General features: G+C 37.5%; 1 pseudogene; it reads right to left on the bottom strand.

The window, feature by feature from the left end:
- Positions 1-261: 261 nt before the first annotated feature.
- LOC114275055 (SH3 domain-containing protein 1-like) lies at positions 262-19170 on the bottom strand (annotated as a pseudogene).
- Between the last annotated feature and the right edge of the window lie 853 nt (positions 19171-20023).

Raw genomic sequence — 20023 nt, 5'->3', positions numbered from 1 at the left:
ATCAATATAGATCTGACTGTTGCAACAAAACATTTCAATTTGATTCCATCCAAAAAGGTGCACTAATATTGTTCATAACAACTCTTCCCACTATACCCCATTTACAAATAATGAACTAAATTCGGAGTTCAAAAGAGAATTATCTTTTGAATTTTATACACAAGCATATAAAATAAAACAAACTATTTTCCTTTCAAGATTTAGAAAACTTACAAATATACACTCTTTAAAGCAAAGCGGTGTAACAACAGAATGCAGAATTCAGGGTGATGAATTTGCTTCCATTGCCTTACTTGCTGGTGGAGCTTTATCTCACCTTTCTACATATGCAGAGGGAAACCATCCAGCATCACCCTGGCATTCACCTTTCAGACCATCCTGTAGCAACCACCTGTTGAGCACCACCGCCACCACAGAAGTTTAATAATGAGATTTACTCCATTTAATATAATATATAATTTATACAAATATAATACATAGATATACAGTGTTTAAAATTAAATAAATAGCATATAGATGAAGACCAGCATATAGATGAAAACTATCCCAAATATAGAGCAACAACAATAGCATATAGATGAAGACTAGCAGTGGTGACAAGACTTGCCTGGCGAACTACAACATAATCATCAACTAAAAGACTTAGTTCACCTTTTGCTTGAGCATCAAATGAGTGTATAACCTGACAGACAAAGAGGGAAAAAAACATACTTTAAAAGAAGGAAAACAATGATGCCAACTTAATAGATATTTTAAAGATTTTGAAACCGTCATAGCACTTCAAAGTGAGAAAGATCCTTCTGCAAAAGGACAAAGTCAACTTAAGCAAATAAATAGTTTGAAAAATGGTAAACAATTCAAACTATTTGGGTAATGCAAACTCTCACCGACGAGCAAAGATATTATATCTTTCTACATTGCATGAAGAAGAGATGCTTTATGTTCTTAAGTTTGATATTCAGAATAGTTGGCTACAAATTTAAAAAACATCAGTTGAACATGGTAAAATGATTTAAACTCGATAAAATGACTCTGAGACCAATTATCGGGATATGTGAAGTGAGCAATCATGATTGCATATAATTAAGCTTAAAAAAGTAGACGATTTCTAAAATTGAATTGACTCCAATGGAAAAAGATCCACCTCATGTGCAGTAACAGATCCTAGAGAGTTCAAAGAGCTTACTTTTGCAATGAAGTAGGAATCATTTTGATGCTCATCTTGAGGAACATCAGGTCCATCTGAAATAGTATCATCAAGCACAGGTGGAACATCTGCATCTCTCTGCATAGTCACTGATTGCGATGAAGACTCGTTTAGTTGCTTCTCCAGTATCATCTAACTCCAATAATAAACAGTAGGCATCCCAGTCATAATCTTTCCCACAGAAACGATAAATAAGAAGGTTTCTTTCCAGGAAGACAGCTAAATCTTTTCTAGGAAAAGATAGAAAGTCATGGTGCACGATTACAAACCTCAGCATGTAGCTCATCCAAAGTGGCAATGATGTTTTGATGATAAGATTTCTCAGCACCCACCTGTAAGTGAAATTCATGTAAGGTCCTAGCATCAACATTCAACTAAAAGGTGATGCTCAGAAAAATAAAATGCCTTGATCCAAATTCCCATTGTGAGAATGGAAACAAGAAACATCAATAAAAAGGGTGCTTCATTCCTATTGCAAGTTTCAAATACCAATCAGGATTTCAATTCATTATAACAGATAGTTGAAAGAATATATTCCTTGTTTTCAGGAACTCTGACAGCAAAGCCTTTCACTAAGCTATATGAGAATTTTATGAGTGAACACTGGGTTGCATTTAAATATGACTAGTGTTGACCAAAATCATCTTTCATGACACAATGGAAAAAATTTAATAAGAAAATACTAATATACCCAGCATATTCATATTGAGAACAAAGGATATTTGCTATTGCATATGCGAACTTGCAAAATCCCTTTATTGAGGAACACAACAACAAAATATACAGTCTGACAACATTCTTTTTTTTGGAGTGGAAGAGAGAGAGACACAACATTGCAGCATATGTAATGGACTTTTAGTTATGCATATTACTGGATGCATATCAGCACAAACAATTAGCAAGCGAAGTTGGGAAGTTATGATGCCCCCATAACAAGTACTTGCAAGAGGCAAGCAACCTGCATACTAGTGACAAGTAAAATATATACAAAACAAAAATCTACGACTAAATGCCATGGTAAGAAGCTTTCGGAAAGCGATCCTTTGCTGCTGATCCTCCACTGAAAACATAGCAGTGATTGCTTCCCTTCCAAGGGCCATCAATGCAAACCTAAATTCATTCAATTTTCTTTCTGCATGTTGAAGCTTTATTAAAATCTCTGTTGAAGTGGAAGGATCTTTACACTTTGATTGACGCTTTATTACTTCAACTTCCTAGTAAAATGATATATTCAATATATCATTGATGACAGGTGCAGCTCAAGTTCAACCAGCCATGCTTCAACCAGCCATGCTTCTCAACAGTTATAATGCAGAGCAGTCTAGCTAGCAGCAGAGTCTAGATAGCAGCAGAGCAGTTACATCATATCTCTACAGTGTGTAGGTTAAGAGTGTCTGGTGCATATTAGTTTAAGTTAAGTGTATGTCAGAAAATCCTTTTAACTCCTATTAGTTAGTTTGTTAAGACAGTTGTGAGTTTGTTAAAAGATAGTTATGAGGTATGCCTATATAACAATAGTTTTGCAGTTGTAACTTGTAAAGGTGTGATTGAGATTTATGAAATAATATCCTTCAATATTATTTTCTAGTTGCTTCTCTCTTTCCCTTCATGGTATCAGAGCCCTAGAGCTCTCACGAGCAGCAATGGTGGTACAAACTGAGAAGCAATCATTGCCTGCAAATGTTCTCCTTCTCGTTTCCAATCTTAACTCTTTGATTACAGTTAAACTCGAAGCTTCGAACTATTCAATTTGGAGAAGTCAAGTCCAAAATTTCTTTGAAGCTACAGAGTTATTTGGTTTTCTTGATGGATCTACTGTATGTCCATCTGCTACAACTCTTGATTCTGATAATAATACAATTTCCAATCCTGAGTTTCTACAATGGAAATTGACTGATTCTTGTCTTCTCAGTTGCATAATTGCAACTCTTACTCCTTCAATTTTTTCTTCCATTCTTCATCGGAAGAATTGATGTGATGTTTGGTCAGCTCTTGAGAAACGATTCATATCACTTTCTCGATCTCATATTCATCAGATCAAGAATCGTTTGAGCACTACTAGAAAGAAATCTAAATCTATGGAAACCTATCTTCAAGAAATCAAAGATCTTGTTGAACAACTTGCTTTGGCATCTTCTCCAGTCTGTGATGAAGATCTCATTCTTCTGGTACTCAATGGCTTACCTGAGGAATACAATGCTTTCAAAACCACCATTCGAGCCAAATCAGAGGTACTTACATTGGATGAACTCTGTTCTCTCTTGTGTTCCGAAGCCATACATGTTGAAAATAGGCACAAGCATGGTACTTCTGATCTCATTGTGGCTTTCTCTGTTACTAATCCTCATTCAATCACAGACAATCCTTCCACTACATCATCAATTTCATCTCATCGTAATCAACAGTATTTTGGTCAATCTTCCTCTCGTAATTTCTCTTTTCAAAACAAAGGAGGTTCTCGATCTCAAGGCCAGTATAGAGGTGGTGGTAGGTACAGCAGTCAACGAGGCAGAAGAGGAGGAAGACCACAGAGTTATGGCTTGACCTGTCAAATCTGTGGAAAAGGAAATCACTCTGCTTTAGAGTGTAGACATCGACTGAATACTTCTTTTCAACTTGTGTTTCCCTCCTATACCATGGGACCTTCACAAATGCCTGCTTTTACTCCTAGAGCTTTTTCTGCACAAACTCCTTTTCCTATTATGTCCACCTCTATGCAGTCTACTTCAGCTCCATGGTATGTTGATTCTGCTGCAACTTCTCATCTCACAAATGATCTGAACAATCTTCATTTTTATCAACCATACCAAGGCCACGATCAAGTAATGGTTGGTGATGGAAATACTCTTCCAATTCATAACTCTGGCACTGGTATATTGTCCTCTCATTCCTTTCAATTTAGGCTTAACAATCTTTTTCATGTTCCACAAATTTCATCAAATTTCCTCTTAGTTCATCAACTTACTTCTGATAATAATTGTAGTATTACTTTTGACAATGAGTCCTTTGTGATTTAGGACAAGCTCACCAACAAGGTGCTTTGTAGAGGACATCATCAAAATGGCCTCTACCAATTTCCTTCTTCGTTTTCTCCTAAAGCTTTTTCTAGTACTAGTTCTCTTGCCACTGTTTGGCATAAGAGACTAGGGCATCCTTCTTCTGCTGTATTTCATACTATTGCAAATAAAAGTGGCTTGTCACTTAGTCATCAAGATTGTAACACTTTTTGTCATTCTTGCTGTGTGTCTAAGAGTCATAGACTCCCTTTTGTTCTTTCCACTAATAAAGCTCATGCTCCTTTCACTCTGATTCACTCAGATGTTTGGGGTCCTTTTACTCAAGTGCAGTCTTCTTTTACTTACTATGTTGTTTTCATTGATGATTTTAGTCATTTTACCTGGATTTATCCTCTGTCTTATAAAAGTGAAGTATATTCTAAGTTCTTAGAATTTAAAACCTATGCTGAAAATCAGTTTTCAACTTCTCTTAAAATTTTAAGAATTGATGGAGGAGGAGAATATACTAGTCATCAATTTGAGACTCTTCTTAAATCTTCTGGCATTGTTCATCAGCTTAGTTGCCCTCATACTCCATCTCAAAATGAAGTTGCTGAGCGAAAGCACAGACATATCATTGAGATAACCATCACCCTGCTTGATCAATCATCTGTACCTTTGAAATTCTAGTTTGAGGCTCTTGCAACTGCTGTTTATCTGATCAATAGAATGCCTTCTCCTACATTGGGCAATCTCAGTCCCTATGAGGTGCTGTTTCAGATGCTTCCAGATTATAATTTTCTTAAAGTGTTTGGCTGCAAATGTTATCCATGGTTGAGACCTTATACTTGTCACAAATTACAACCAAGATCTATGGCTTGTGTCTTTATTGGTTATCACCCAAGTTACAAGGGATACAGATGCTTGGATCCTCTTTCTGGTAGAATTTATATCTCTAGGCATGTTGTGTTTGATGAATGTTCTTTCCCTTTTGCTTCTACTGTTTCTTCTTCACCTCCTTTTCTTTCTTCCAAATCTGCTATTAAAACATTCTTTTGGGGTACTACTCCTTCTGTGTCTTCTTCTTTGTTTTCTTCTCAGGTTCCTACTCAGTCTAATTCTGTTTCAGCATCTTCTTCTAATTCCTTCTCATCTTCTCATCCAACAAATGTTTCTGCTTCCCCTCTTGTCTTACACAATCCTGGTTTTATTTCTTTCCCTTTATCCTCTTCTCCACCTGGTATTAATCTTACTATTCACATTATTCCTCGTCCTTCTTCTCACTCTCTCAATTCTCATTCTATGCTCACTCGAAGTAAGACATCAAGATCTGCTAAGTCTGGTTTGGTTGCTACTCTTCTTGACACTGAGCCTAGAACCTATAGAGAAGCTTTGCAGTGTCCTCATTGGCAAAAATCTATGCTTGATGAATTTCAAGCCCTTCAGCCTCAACGGACTTGGTCTCTTGTTCCTTCTTCTGCAAATCAAAATATAGTTGGCTGTAAATGGGTCTTTCGGATAAAAAAGAATTCAGATGGCTCTATTGCTCGGTATAAATCTCGCCTTGTTGCCAAAGGTTATCTTCAAAAAGTTGGTGTGGATTTCTTAGATACCTTTAGCCCCGTAGCCAAGCAACCAACTATCAGAGTCTTCCTTTGTGTTGCTCTTCATTTCAATTGGTCTATTAAACAGTTGGATGTGTCTAATGCCTTTCTTCATGGCAAGCTTAAAGAAGAGGTCTTTATGGCTCAACCACCTGGTTTTGAGAATTCTCAGTTTCCTACTCATGTGTGTAGATTAAACAAGGCTCTTTATGGTCTTAAACAAGCTCCCAGAGCTTGGTTTTTCACTTTCTCATCTTTTCTACTTCAAATTGGTTTTGTTCCTAGTCATTGTGATAATTCCTTGTTTGTTCAATCTACCTCTACCACTCTTACTTATCTCTTGGTCTATGTTGATGACATTCTTGTCACTGGTAAATCTTCTTCTCATATTCAGTCCTTAATTTCTCAGCTTCATTCTGTTTTTTTCTCTCAAAGATCTAGGTTCTCTTTCTTTTTTTCTTTTTTTCTTTTTTTTTGGGTATTTCTGTTACTACTTCTTCTTCTGGTTCTTTCTTATCTTAATCTCATTATGCTTCTAAGTTGCTTCAAAAGGCTAGCATGTCTGATTGTAAGCCTGCTCCTTCCCCTCTTAGTCCTTCTTTTTCCTCTTCTTTGTCTTCCGTTTCTTGCTCTGCCTTTTCTAATCCTTCTCTCTACAGAAGCCTTGCAGGTGGTTTACAATATTTGACCATCACTCGTCCGGATTTGGCCTTGCTGTGAATCAGGTTTGTCGACATATGCAATCACCTTCTCGAGATGATTTTGCTAAGGTTAAGCGGCTGCTCAGATATGTTCAAGGAACTCTGCATCAAGGTTTACATTTTTTCCGAAGTTCATTTGACATTCATGCCTTCTCTGATGCTGACTGGGCTAGTAATCCTTGTGATAGAAGATTGTTAGGTTTTTATTCTTAGCAATCCCGTTTGACAAAACTCCTTTCAGTTGTACTTGTTTTCGTACTTTTTATTTCAGTGAGACTATGAGTGTTAGATGCGAATTCAACCTGAATTGTGCCTTGCAGAGAAGTTTGTGATGTTAATGCTTTCAAGATTACCACTTCGCTGATTATGACAGGGATCGAGCTGCCCGGTCAACTCCGGGGGGTCCAAGAGGTAGCGCCCCTTAGCGGGTCCGGGGCAGTGCCCAGGTGGGGTCCAGGGGCAACGCCCCCGAAGCAAAATGCAAAATTGCATTCGAAATTGTCTGTTCGCCCTTGCTCGCTTGAGCGAAGGATTTCTCGCTCGAGCGAAGGCTGCATTCATATAAAAACTTGAAAGAGATGATTTCACGCTCGAGCGCAGGTTGTTCAGCTCAAGCGTAGCCACTTATGGAAAACACGCGTTTTTGGTTCCTCGCTCGATCGAGCATCGCGAGTCAGATTTCTATAAGTACGTGCTTCTGTCAGATTTTAGGATTATTGCTCCAGATCTTCTTTTTGGATATTAAGGTTTATATCTGGAGATATTTTGCTAGTTTTCTTTGATGTTTAATTGAGTATTCAACTCATGGGTTAAGAAGAATACATCAAAGGTTCGTTCGGTCATTCTATACAAAAGAGAGAGTTGTTCTTCGGTGGATTTTGAAGAATTTGAGCCTGAAGCTTTGGTGGATTCTGGAGTGGCTCATCGTCAAGACAATTCCGAGGTGAAGACGGGGTTGGAAGAGACACATAGGGGTTGGTTCAATTTGGGCGTGGATTCGCTAGGTAATTAAGAGTATACCTGTGTACTTCCTTTATGTCTTTTTAGTGGATTGTTTTGTGGCTTTTGCCGGTAGTTTTTTTTATCACAATTGGAGGTGTCCAATTGTGGTTTTTTCACGTAAAATCGTTGTGTCGATTTGTCTTGATTGTTTGATTGGGATTGTTGTTTACTACTTAAAATTGGTACATAATCACAAATCAACATCTAGGGGATTTCTAGATTGTTCAATCTACCTCTAGTTTCTGTCTTTATCTGGGTTCTAATTTGGTTTCTTGGACAGCAAAGAAGCAGTCCACTGTGGCTAGATCTTCTACTGAAGCTGAATATCGGTCCATGGCTTAGGCTGCAACTGAGGTGTCTTGGCTTCAAATGTTATTGCGTGATATGCATCTCCCTTCCTCTATTCCTGTCCTTTGGTGTGATAATCTGTCTGCCTTATGCTTGGCCTCTAGTCCTGTTTTTCATGCCAGAACTAAACATATCGAAATAGATTATCATTTTGTTCACGAAAAGGTATCTGCCAAGCAGCTTCTTATTCGGCATGTTACTTCTTCTGATCAGATTGCTGATGTGTTCACTAAAGCTCTCCCTGTTGGTCATTTCCTATTTCTCAAATCCAAGCTTCTCGTTGCTCTTCCCACTTTCATCTTGGCAGGGGATGATGACAGGTGCAGCTCCAGTGCAGATCAATCAAATGCAGCTCAAGTTCAACCAGCCATGCTTCTGAATAGCTATAATGCAGAGTAGTCTAGCTAGCAGCAGAGTCTAGATAGCAGCAGAGCAGTTGCACCATATCTCTACAGTGTGTAGGTTAAGAGTGTCTGGTGCATATTAGTTTCAGTTAAGTGTATGTTAGAAAATCCTTTTAACTCCTATTAGTTAGTTTGTTAAGACAGTTGTGAGTTTGTTAAAAGATAGTTATGAGGTATGTCTATATAACAATAGTTTTGCAGTTGTAAAGGTGTGATTGAGATTTATGAAATAATATCCTTCAATATTATTTTCTAGTTGCTTCTCTCTTTCCCTTCAATCATTACCACCATTCCTCTAGTCTACCACAATACCACCAAATATACCCAAATGTGAAATCAAAGAGTATCTGTGTTTCCACTTCTTGGCGTAGTCTGTCATAACGATGAGTCAAATGGCAAGCATCCTCCAAAGGAACTCCTGTTATTAATGCCCGTAGTGGCTCAGAAACCTGTAAGTAATAAATAGCTCCCCCCTCCCCCTTCCCCCCCCCCCCCTCTCAAAAAAAAAAAAAAAAAAACCCCACAGAAAAAAAAAGGAAAAAATTGAAGAACAACTCCAAAACTAAAATATCATGTCATAGCATATATTCACTCTTCATGCATTTTTAGGAAACAAACAAATGCACAAAGAAACAGATGTAAAATTCAGAAAGCTAGTCATGAAAACTTCAATTATGACTAAAAGTGACCAAAAGTAATTGTTTACTATCCCTAACGAGAAGATCCAACAGAATAACAATTAGCCAACATTTGCATTATGGCTGCAAGTAGAGAGCTGTGATAGAATTTTCAACAGCTGTAATTGGACAAAACTTTTTAGTATTACAATTTGACCCCAATTAAAAACTTTTAATATTACAAACATTTCTGGGGCATATCTAGGCACAACACACGTATTCTTGTACCGTCGCTGACATGTCCACTGAAAAAATAATTTAAAAAAGTTCATACACAATATATGGCTGGCCAGTCTGAAGAGTGTCTGTGTCTATTATGTGTCAGAAACAGATATGGGAACTAAAATGATGTGTCAGTGCTTCATAGCCTTCAACCTCATCAACAAGCTGATTGAATGACAGAGGGCAACTAAGCACTAAAGAAAAACTTAAAAGCTTTGGTATCAAGCATAGCATAGTAAGTTATTTTGCCCATTCCATTTGAATGCATGCCATATTGACCTTGATTTTCATGTGACTGCTTGTCAAATACCCCATACCACAAAGCGAAAGACAGGTCCTAAAAGGCTAAAATTGGTATCACAATGGTCCTCGTATAAATTAAACAAGTGGAGATGTAACCTGACTACCAAGGATTCCGAGCATTGTCTCCCTCTCATTTTCCATTGATCCGTGTGAGGCACCAAACTGAAAAGCAGCCCTTGCAAGAGGAGATCCGGCACTTTGATTCTCAGTCCCATGCTTGTAACAATCTTCAGCTAATTTTCTTGCTACAAAATTCAAGGTCAAACATTTATATCTTCCCTCGGAACTGTGATGAAAACAATATAGAGAGAATTTGAACCACACTCACTAATCTCCATTTGTTTTTTGCCTGTTGAAATAAAACCTTCAACACCACGTACAATATCTTTTTGAAAATGCTGTGCAACATAATGCATTTTAAAACTTCGATCACATATCAATTAATGTATTGGCTGAAGTTGTGTGACATGTGCGAAAGGATCCATTTATTAGATCAAACAAACCAACTTAATAAATCAAGAAATCACTTGGCAAAGACTAAATTATCTATACCTTAGTTGATCTTGTAGAAATGTAAACTGGTGACACTAAAGTTCAGCATCATCAACCAAGGGAGCTTCATAACCTAAATGTCCCAACTGCCTTAGAATTGCTTTCCAAATAATGAACACTACACATGTTATGTCATGACAGGATCAAAACATCAGTAGTTAAAATACGAAATCCATGTCATGCTTGATAAACTTTGATACAACACATGTTTTCCCCTCTCCCATGAGTTGTACAAGAGGCGAACATGGCTGAGTAAAAATTAATAGAATGAATAAACAAACAAACAAACAAACAAACAAAAAAGGATCAAATCTCATAATCAATACAAAAGATGCATCCACATTTGTTAAACTTCACTATAACAAACATGTTTTGCTCTCCCACTTATCATACAAGCAATGACTTTAGCAGAGAAATCATTATTTCAATGGATAAGTTTTCTTTTCTTACTCTAGGCAATAGGATAGGGAATTTGATGTGCAAGCCCCTATATCATTCTACCCTCCTTTCCCCCATTCAATTAGTTTCTACTACCTATTTCAATTGCCTCTACTTATCCTACTGTTGAATTCCATATCTCAGTGACTCAAAGAGGCGTGAAAACAAAATGTACTGTTGTAGAAAATGAAAAGGAGATATAACTCCAGTTCCTTTGCAAATTTGTAATATCTTTCTGTAAGTTTCTGACTAATTATTTATATTCAACTTGTACTAATACAAAGATTACAACCAATATATATAGCAATCCTAACCCTAATCTGAAATAGGAAATACAATCAATCTAATACATTTCCATAATTAACATAATATTCTCACACCGCCGCTCAAACTCAAGTGTTTTAGCAGAAAACACTAAGAGTTTGTCAAGAAGAAATTGAAAGCGAGCAGTGGTGTGAGTCTTCGTAAAGAAATCAGCAAGTTGGAAGGCCAAAGAGATGAAATGAAGCGAGATGGAGCCAGACTGCAGATGCTGACGTATAAAATGACAATTAATCTCAATGTGTTCCATTCATTCATGAAAGATAGTGTTATGTGCAATCTGAATAGCACTGCGGCTGTCACAGTAAATGGAGGTCAGAGAAGACTGAGGGATACCTAACTCAATCAAAAGACAATGAAGCTAAACAATCTCAACAGTGGCATGAGCCATAGCACGGTACTCAGCCGCGGCAGTGGAACGCTTAACAACAGTCTGTTTCATTGCCTTCTAAGAGATCAAGGAATCATCAAGAAACATACAGAAGCCAGAAGTGGACTTGCAATCAGTGACATCACCAGCCCAATCAGAATGAGCATAAGCCACCAAGTCCAAAAGGGAAGTAGAAGACAACAGTAAACCCTAAAAGATAGTGCCCTGGAGATAACGAGGAATCCGAACTAAAGCAGTTCAATGGGTAGAGTAAGGAGCAAAGACAAACTGGCTAGCCACATGAACAACATAGACAATATCAGGACGAGTAATAGTCAAATAGACTAAGCAACCAACGAGCTCTCGATATAAAGTAGGATCATCCAGAAGAACACCATCAGTAGTGTTGAGCTTTACATTAAGCTCAATGGGGGTATCAGAAATCTTAGTGTCAGTATGACCGGCACGATGAATAACCTCATTGGCATACTTGGCCCGAGATAAAAAGTAGCCATTGGGAGAAGAAGCTACCTCTATACCAAGAAAGTACCGCAATTGGCCTAGATCCTTCATTTCAAAGGTACGGAAAAGATGCTGTTTGACCTCAAATATAGCAAAGAGTCAGAACCAGCGATGATCATATCATCTGCATATAGTACTAATGCAATAAATCCAGTAGAGGTGTAGAGAAGAAATAAAGCAGAGTCCTGGGCACAATGATGAAACCAAGCTCAGTAATAGCAGTTTGAAAACGAGCATACCACACACAAAGAGACTGCTTCAGACCATACAGAGCACGCCAAAGGCGACAAACTTGTCTAGAGGAATGGTGAAGGCCAAGGGGAGGACGCATATAAACCTCCTCAGTGAGATGGCCATTAAGAAAAGCATTCTTAGCATCCATCTGATAAAGATGCCAAGAACGAACAGCAGTAACAGAGATCAAAGCATGAACAGTAGTCATCTTGGCAACAGGAGTAAAGGTTTCCTCATAATCAATACCATACTCTTATGAGAAACATTTGGCAACCAGACGAGCTTTGTAGCGCTCAAGAGAACCATCAGAATGAGTGTTGACTTTGTAGACCCATTTGCAACTAACCAGATTCTTACCAGCAGGCAAAGGAATTAACTCCCAAATACGAGTTTTCTGTAAAGCAGACAACTCATCTTCTATACCTTGAACCCAATGAGGATCCTAACAGGCCTCCTTGTAAGACTGAGGTTCTGAAAATGAGTGAATAGCAGACAAAAAAGTATAATAGAAAGTAAAAAAAAATATGTATTAAACCAACCCAACCTGTTTGGAGGATGATGCGCTCGAGTAGGATATTGGTGTGCAACAGGTTCAGAGTTGTTAGAAGTAAGAGGATCAGCAACAGGGGTAAAGACAACCAGTGAAGGAGGAGCCCTACGATGAGAATAAACTAACAATAGAGGAGGAGAAGAAATTGAAGGAGGAGAAGCAACCAGAGGTGAAACAGGAGGAGAAGATGAAACAAGCTCAGAAAGAACTGTGGAGATGTACTCATCAGACGGTGCCTCAGAAGGAAATGGATAAATGTGAACCAAATCCTCTTTAGAAACTGAAGCAGTGACAGGAGAAAACTGAAAGTGAGGCATGCGTTCAAGAAAAAAAACATTACAGGAGACATAAAGATGACGGAACACAGGGTCGTAACACCAATAGCCTTTTTGAGTAGGACTATAACCTAAAAAGACATATAGGATAGATTGGGTACTAAGTTTGGTTCAATCTTTACGGGAAATAAAGACAAAACAAGCAGACCTAAACACACGAAGGTGAGAGTAATTGGCAAGTTGAGAGAACAGAGCCTCATAAGGAGACCGATCAGAAAGAAGGGGAGTAGGCATACAGTTGAAAAGAAAAGCAGCAGTAAGAACTGTTTCTCCCCAAAACGGAGCTGGGACTGAGGCAGAGAGAAGAAGAGACCTAGCTGTCTCAAGGAGATGATGGTGTTTACGCTTGACTCGACCATTTTGGACAGGTGTATCAATACAAGAAGTTTGGTGAATGGTACCCAAATTGGCCAAATACACACATAAATCATTTTTAAAATATTCCCCACCTAAGTCAGACCATAACACTTTAATTGTAGACCCAAACTGAGTAGTGATCACAGACTGAAAGGTACAGTATATCTGATAGAAGTCGGACTTATGAGTCATAAGATAAACCTAAGTGTAACAAGTGCAATCATCAACAAAATGACACATAGAATGCAGAACCCTCTTTGGTGAGAACAGGAGAAAGGTCCTAAACATCAATATGAACTAAAGAAAACAGTATATCAGATACGGAAGTACTTTTACGAAAAGGTAAGGCTGTCATTTTAGCAAGTTTGCACCCCCGACACACAGTAAGTTCACTAGGAGACACTTTACCCGATATGCCAGACTCAGCTAAAGACCATAAACGGTCAGTAGACAAATGCTCTAATCTAGAATGTCACAAGTAGAAAGGACTAGACAGAGAATCTAACTAAAAAGAGGAAAAGACAGTCGTAGAGGGTGTCATAGGCAGATGTAGGCTCTCCACCACATAGAGGTCTCTAACTCTATGGCCAGTCCCAATCTGCTGCTTGGACATCCGATCCTGCACAGAATAAGTAAAAGAAGAGAAGACAACATCAAAACCGGAGGAATCAAGCTGACTGATAGATAATAAACTGACAGATAACTGAGGAACATAAAGGACAGATGGAATAGAGGCAGTAGACATAGTAGATTGTAAGACAGACCCAACAGATATAACAGATATACCAGACCCATTAGCAGCATTAATAGTAAGGGCAAATTACATATACCTCCCTCGAGGTTTAGCTAAATTACAGATTCCCCCCTAAGATTTATATTTTCATAACAAATTGCCCCCTGAGGTTTATATTTCATAACAACTTGCCCCATAATTTGTTATACAAATAGTCCTTTCAAGGGGGTATCTGTAATTTTTTAAACCTCAGGGGGGTATCTGTAGTTTTGCTAAACCTCGAGGGGGTATATGTAATTTGCCCTAACAGTAATATGAGGGGGAGAGGGAAAGGGAGAGGGAGTACAATTTTGAAGTAAGAAGAGATGGGGAGTCAAATGATAAGAAGCACCAGAATCAGAAATCCAGACAAACGAAGAGATACCTGAAGAAGTCCTAGGCAAACCTGATTGAAGAGAAGAAATAATAGAGGCAGACGGGGAGGGTTCGGAGGTAGACAATGTATGTTGAAGCTGATTAATTTATGCTTTCAAAGAAACCAAGTCAGGATCAGGAGCTGGAGCAGATGCAGTAGAACTGACAGAAGCCTAAAAGTTACTCAGAGAAGAAATGCAAAACTGGGTCCGAGATTGCTGAGAAGACAAGCCACACAGATATCCCTTCTTGGGCCAGTGATACTTCCAATGGCCCTTTTGGTGACAGAAGGCACACTTATTCGAAGCTAGAGACATCTGAAAGTTAATATCACAAGTGCATTGTCGTAAGCCAGACCACAGAAGCAGAGAACCAGAGATGACAAACCAGCAATCAGCGAAGACGAATCAGAGAACAGTCAGAGAGCTCTACAATGCAAACCAAAAGGGTTAGTCACTCAGATGACCAGCCACGTAGCAGAAGGTGAGTCACGAGAGAACCAGTCCAAGTGTAATAATCAATGAAATTTTTGGGTCAAAGTATAAATACCAACAAATCAGTTATATGTATCAATACCAGGATTGATTGCGAACTAGAGAAGCTTCAAAAGACCAGAATGGAGTCGCGATGGCTGAAGATGATCGCGACCTGAATCAGAAGCACAACGATGACGTTGCCGAACCAGAGGGACTGAGTTCACGAACCAGAAGTACCAGGATTGAGTCGCGACGAAGCAGGGGGCTGAAGCTGATCGCGAGTTGCTGATAATGACTGAAGATGATTGCGACCCACGAACCAGAGAGACCTACGAACCCTAAGTCGCAACTGTGAAAAAGACTAGAGAACAGAAAGGCCTTCGCAACTTCGGGGAAACCTAGAGAAGACTTCGAACAACAGGCGTGAACGCAGAGGAAAGACTTCGAATGATCAAGGCCAAACCTAGGGTTTCGGATGTGGCTCTGATACCGTGTAAGTTTTTGAATAATTCTGTATATTCAACTTGTGCTAATACAAAGATTACAACCAATATATATAGCAACCCTAATCCTAATCTGAAATAAAAAATACAATCAACCTAATATTCACAATCAATCTAAAATACGTTTGCATAATTAGCATAATATTCTTACGCTTTAATGCAAAAAAAAAAAAAAAAATGGCTTGATCTGTATCGTAGAGGCAAGAATTAAAAAATTCCCAAAAATTAAAAAATGCAATACTCATATAGCTGGTGGTACCGCAGTCGCACTCTAATGATATCAACATGGCCTAATAGAAAAAATAATGAAATTTATATTATTAGAATATCAAATCTAACTTATTATACCATCTAAAAAAAATTAAAAAAATCTAACTTATTAAATATAGTTTGACAACTTATCATGTTTATCAATTCTTTAAATATTAACTCGGTGTAATATTAGTTATAATATATTTTTTATTATAATTCAAAAGCTCTTTAGTTATACTTTATGTGGCATTTATTTATAACTCATTTTTTTAATAATTATGATTCTCAGATGATTGAATTATGTCATAAATTGCACATAGTATAACATTACCTTTATAACATTATTGTAAATAATTTCCGCTTGAAAAAACAAGCAAGAATTAACCATTATCAATGCATATATATAGCTAGTACATTACTAACAAATTAACTATAATCAATGCTTATTACTAGAATCACGTCTCATTCTATGCACTAGATTCACAGAATCAGAAATGAATGAATAACCATAACAAGCTATACTCAAAATTCCCTCAATCTAAAAACCATTCATAAATAGTATATATGCTCAGAAAAAAATACTAAAAAGAAATATTTAAATTTATTATGTCGACATTAAACTTGATGTAATAGTAAGTAGGGTAATGTTAGGGACACCTAATTTTCTACCAAATAAATGACCAAATGTCTGGTGTGGGGTCCGTAATTTTGTGGACCCCACACCCATGTGAGACATTTGGTCATTTATTTGGTAGAAAATTTGGGACCTCTAACATTTTCCTAGTAAATTACACCAAAATAAATCTGGTCAAAACATTCCAAATTCGAAATACTTGAGCAGGAAACATTACTAAGAAATGATATCATAAATATCTTGAGAGATTTTACATTATTATTTTGTTTCCAATGTTTTTGGTCTATAATCACTTGAGTGAATGCACCATAAACTCACCCTTTGACCTTCCATTTTCTCCTTTATTTGCTTCTTCTGTCCTCTGTCACCATCTGCCTAGTTAGCTATTTAAATGGTGCAATTCTTGAGCTGTTTAATCATCCCCACTTATTCACCCAAAAAAAAAAAAAAAAATCCCCACTCTCTCTCTCTCTCTCTCTAAATTTTAGTAATGACAACCATTTTGAATTCATTCTCTGGCTTCTTTCTTTTGGCATTCTTTTGTTTCATTCCGCTTTTAGTACTTAATTGTCCCATTGCAGCCCAGACTAGTGGCAGTGGTGGTGGTGGTAGTGGTTTCACCGCTGAACTCGTCCACCGTGACTCCCCACTCTCTCCACTCTACAACCCATCCACCAACAAGTTGAACCGCCTCAGCAACTCTTTTCATCGCTCATTTTCTCGTGCCAGTCACTTCAAACAGGCCTTAAAATCTTCAATTGATGGTATCCAATCCCAAATTGTTGCCGCCAGTGGAGAGTACATCATGAAATTATCCATTGGAACTCCGCCTGTTCCATTGTTTGGGATCGCCGATACAGGTAGCGATCTTACGTGGACACAATGCAAGCCTTGCCCTCGGTGTTTCAAGCAAAACTCACCGTACTTTGATCCCAAGCATTCATCAACATACAAAGAGTTATCGTGTCAATCACAATTTTGTGAAATCCTGGGGGCTGATGATCCCTCCACTTGTACCAACAATGGGACGATCTGTGAGTACAGCATGTCTTACGGAGACAATTCTTTCAGTGTCGGTCACCTTGCTGCTGAAACATTCACCTTCGGATCATCGACTCCCGGACAAGCAATTCTGATCCCCGATATGGTTTTTGGGTGTGGACACGATGATGAGGGCACGTTCAACGAGACAGCTACTGGTATAGTTGGCCTTGGGGGCGGCAAACTTTCATTCATAAGCCAGTTGAGCGACTCGATTCATGGAAAATTCTCCTATTGTTTACCATTAGATTCATCAGATTCAAACCTGACAACCAAGTTAATTTTTGGTGACAATGCGGTGGTAAGTGGTGCTGGGGTAATTTCAACTCCAATAACCAAAAAATCACCCGATACATTCTATTACCTCACATTGGAGGGCATTGAAGTTGGAAACAAGAGCCTAACATACAAAAGGCCTTCAAAAACGAATTTGGTTGATTCTGCTGATGAGCCTGATCAGGGTAACATCATCATTGACTCAGGGACGACTTTAACGTTCCTGCCAAGTGAGTTATATGAAAAGTTAGAATCAGAATTGAAAAAAGTCATTCAAGGAAAACTTACTTCGGACCCACTAGGGGTCTTGAGCTTATGTTACAGTAATATTGATATTACGAAGTTGCCTACAATCACAGTCAAATTCACCGGAGCTGACCTGGAATTGCCACCGTCGAATACTTTCATCCAAAACGGAGATGGTCCAGTGTGTTTAGCCTTTGTTCCTACCAATGATACCTCAATCTTCGGAAACTTGTCACAAATGAACTTCTTGATCGGTTATGACCTTGTCAAAAGTGTAATTTCTTTCAAGCCAACTGATTGCACAAGTGCAACTAGTGGAAATTAATTATTTTAAATATGTATGAATAAATTGAAATTTAGATTGTATTAATGTTATTAAATTTTTAAATATTTGGTCATGTTGGTGTTTGTTGATGCAGACAGTGTATGGTTAAAAACTAGCCTAAGAAAAGAATATATATTTTTTAAATTTTCAATAACATTTTCTAAGACCCAAACACAGCATCACTGTGTTTCTGCCTATCATTTGATTTGTTTCTTGGACAAGTGCCTTCTTGTCTTGCCAAAAAGGAGAGGAGAAAAAAGAAGAAGATGGGCATGGGACCTTTTTCCCAAGACAGTTGGTGGTCATTAGTGCAGGAAATTGCTGGTTCAAAATTGTTGGTTTTGACAATTTAGATTTTAGTTTCAAGCTAATTTTCTTGCTACAAAATTCAAGTTCAAACATTTATATCTTCCCTCGGAATTGTGATGAAAACAATATAGAGAGAACTAGAACCACACTCACCTATCTCCATTTGTTTTTTGCCTGTTGAAATAAAACCCTCCACACCACGTGCAATATCTTTTTGAAAATGCCGTGCAACATGCATTTTAAGACTTTGATCACATATCAATTAATGTATTATTGGTTGTAGTTTATGTGGCATGTGCCAAAGGATCCATTTATTAGATCAAACAAACCAACTCAATAAATCAAGAAATTACTTGGCAAGGACTCAATATCTATACCTTAGTTGATCTTGTAGAAATGTACACAGGGACATCGAAATAAATATAATTCTGGACTCATTAAATCCCCAAGCACATCCATACACAAAAATCTCAAATTCCCAACTCATCAATCTGATTTCAATAAAAAGTGAATCAAGATTTAACCAAAAAGTAATGAAAAACCCAATATAGTATACCTAGATATAAACATTTATGTACATGACAATTAAGCAATTACGCCATTAACCACTACAATAAAGAAGATCCTCTCTCAAACACGAAATCCAAAACGAAGCCTAGCAGTAGTCTTCCAAGTGTTGAAATTGAAGGAGGCGACAAAAACTAATAATTCAAAATTCTTAAAAACCAAACAAGAAGTTGAATCAAAGAAGAAGTTACCTGCCACTGTTTGGCTACTTGCTCCTTTAGTTTGCTTGTTTGCTTTTTAATGGCTTCCATTGGGTATAACACTGTACACTTCCATTACCAAACAAATGACCAAATGTCTCACATGATATTTGGTCATTTGTTTGGTAGAAAATTTGGGACCTCTAGTATTTTCCTTTCACAGTGGGTAATGCTAGGGACACCAAATTTTCTACCAAACAAATGACCAAATGTCTCACATGGGTGTGGGGTCTGCAATTTTGTGGACCCCACACCCATGTGAGACATTTGATCATTTATTTGGTAGAAAATTTGAGACCTCTAGCATTTTCCTTTCACAATTCCTTTATAGGAAAATTCTAATATACATCCCCTTTAAAAAGGGTGTACCATATACACCTCTAGTTATACTATTTTTTTAATAGTTATAATCAATTTTCTTTTTTAGTTATGATATTATTTTAATTATGACTCATAATTCTTTAGTTATGTCTCATGTTGTGTTTAATTATGATATTTTTTTTTTATATAATTGTAATACATATAGTGCATATTTTTTGAATGATGTGCACCATAATGTTTCCCTCCTTTATATATGTGTGTGTATATATATATATATATATATAATTCACGTATACATGTGGGCAATTGTATAGAAATAAAAATAATAATAATAAAAAACTAGAATATAAGAGAACACCTAGGTTTGTGCAGATCCCGGGAAGACAGGACTCTACATGAACAATTACTAACGAAAAATTCTATTTCAACATACATATTTACTTCAGTGTACACACTTATGAATTTCATTACATATTATTTGTCTCATTGTACATAATACATATTCCAATTATAACCCTTAACTTAAATATTATACACACTTTCCAGCCAAACACACACCCACATGGCCAGTTGATTGCAAATT

This window comes from Camellia sinensis, chromosome 15 (genome assembly GCF_055761805.1).
Source record: "Camellia sinensis isolate YWXY chromosome 15, ASM5576180v1, whole genome shotgun sequence".
NCBI classification, from domain to species: domain Eukaryota; kingdom Viridiplantae; phylum Streptophyta; class Magnoliopsida; order Ericales; family Theaceae; genus Camellia; species Camellia sinensis.
This window is presented reverse-complemented; position numbering and strand designations above follow the sequence as displayed.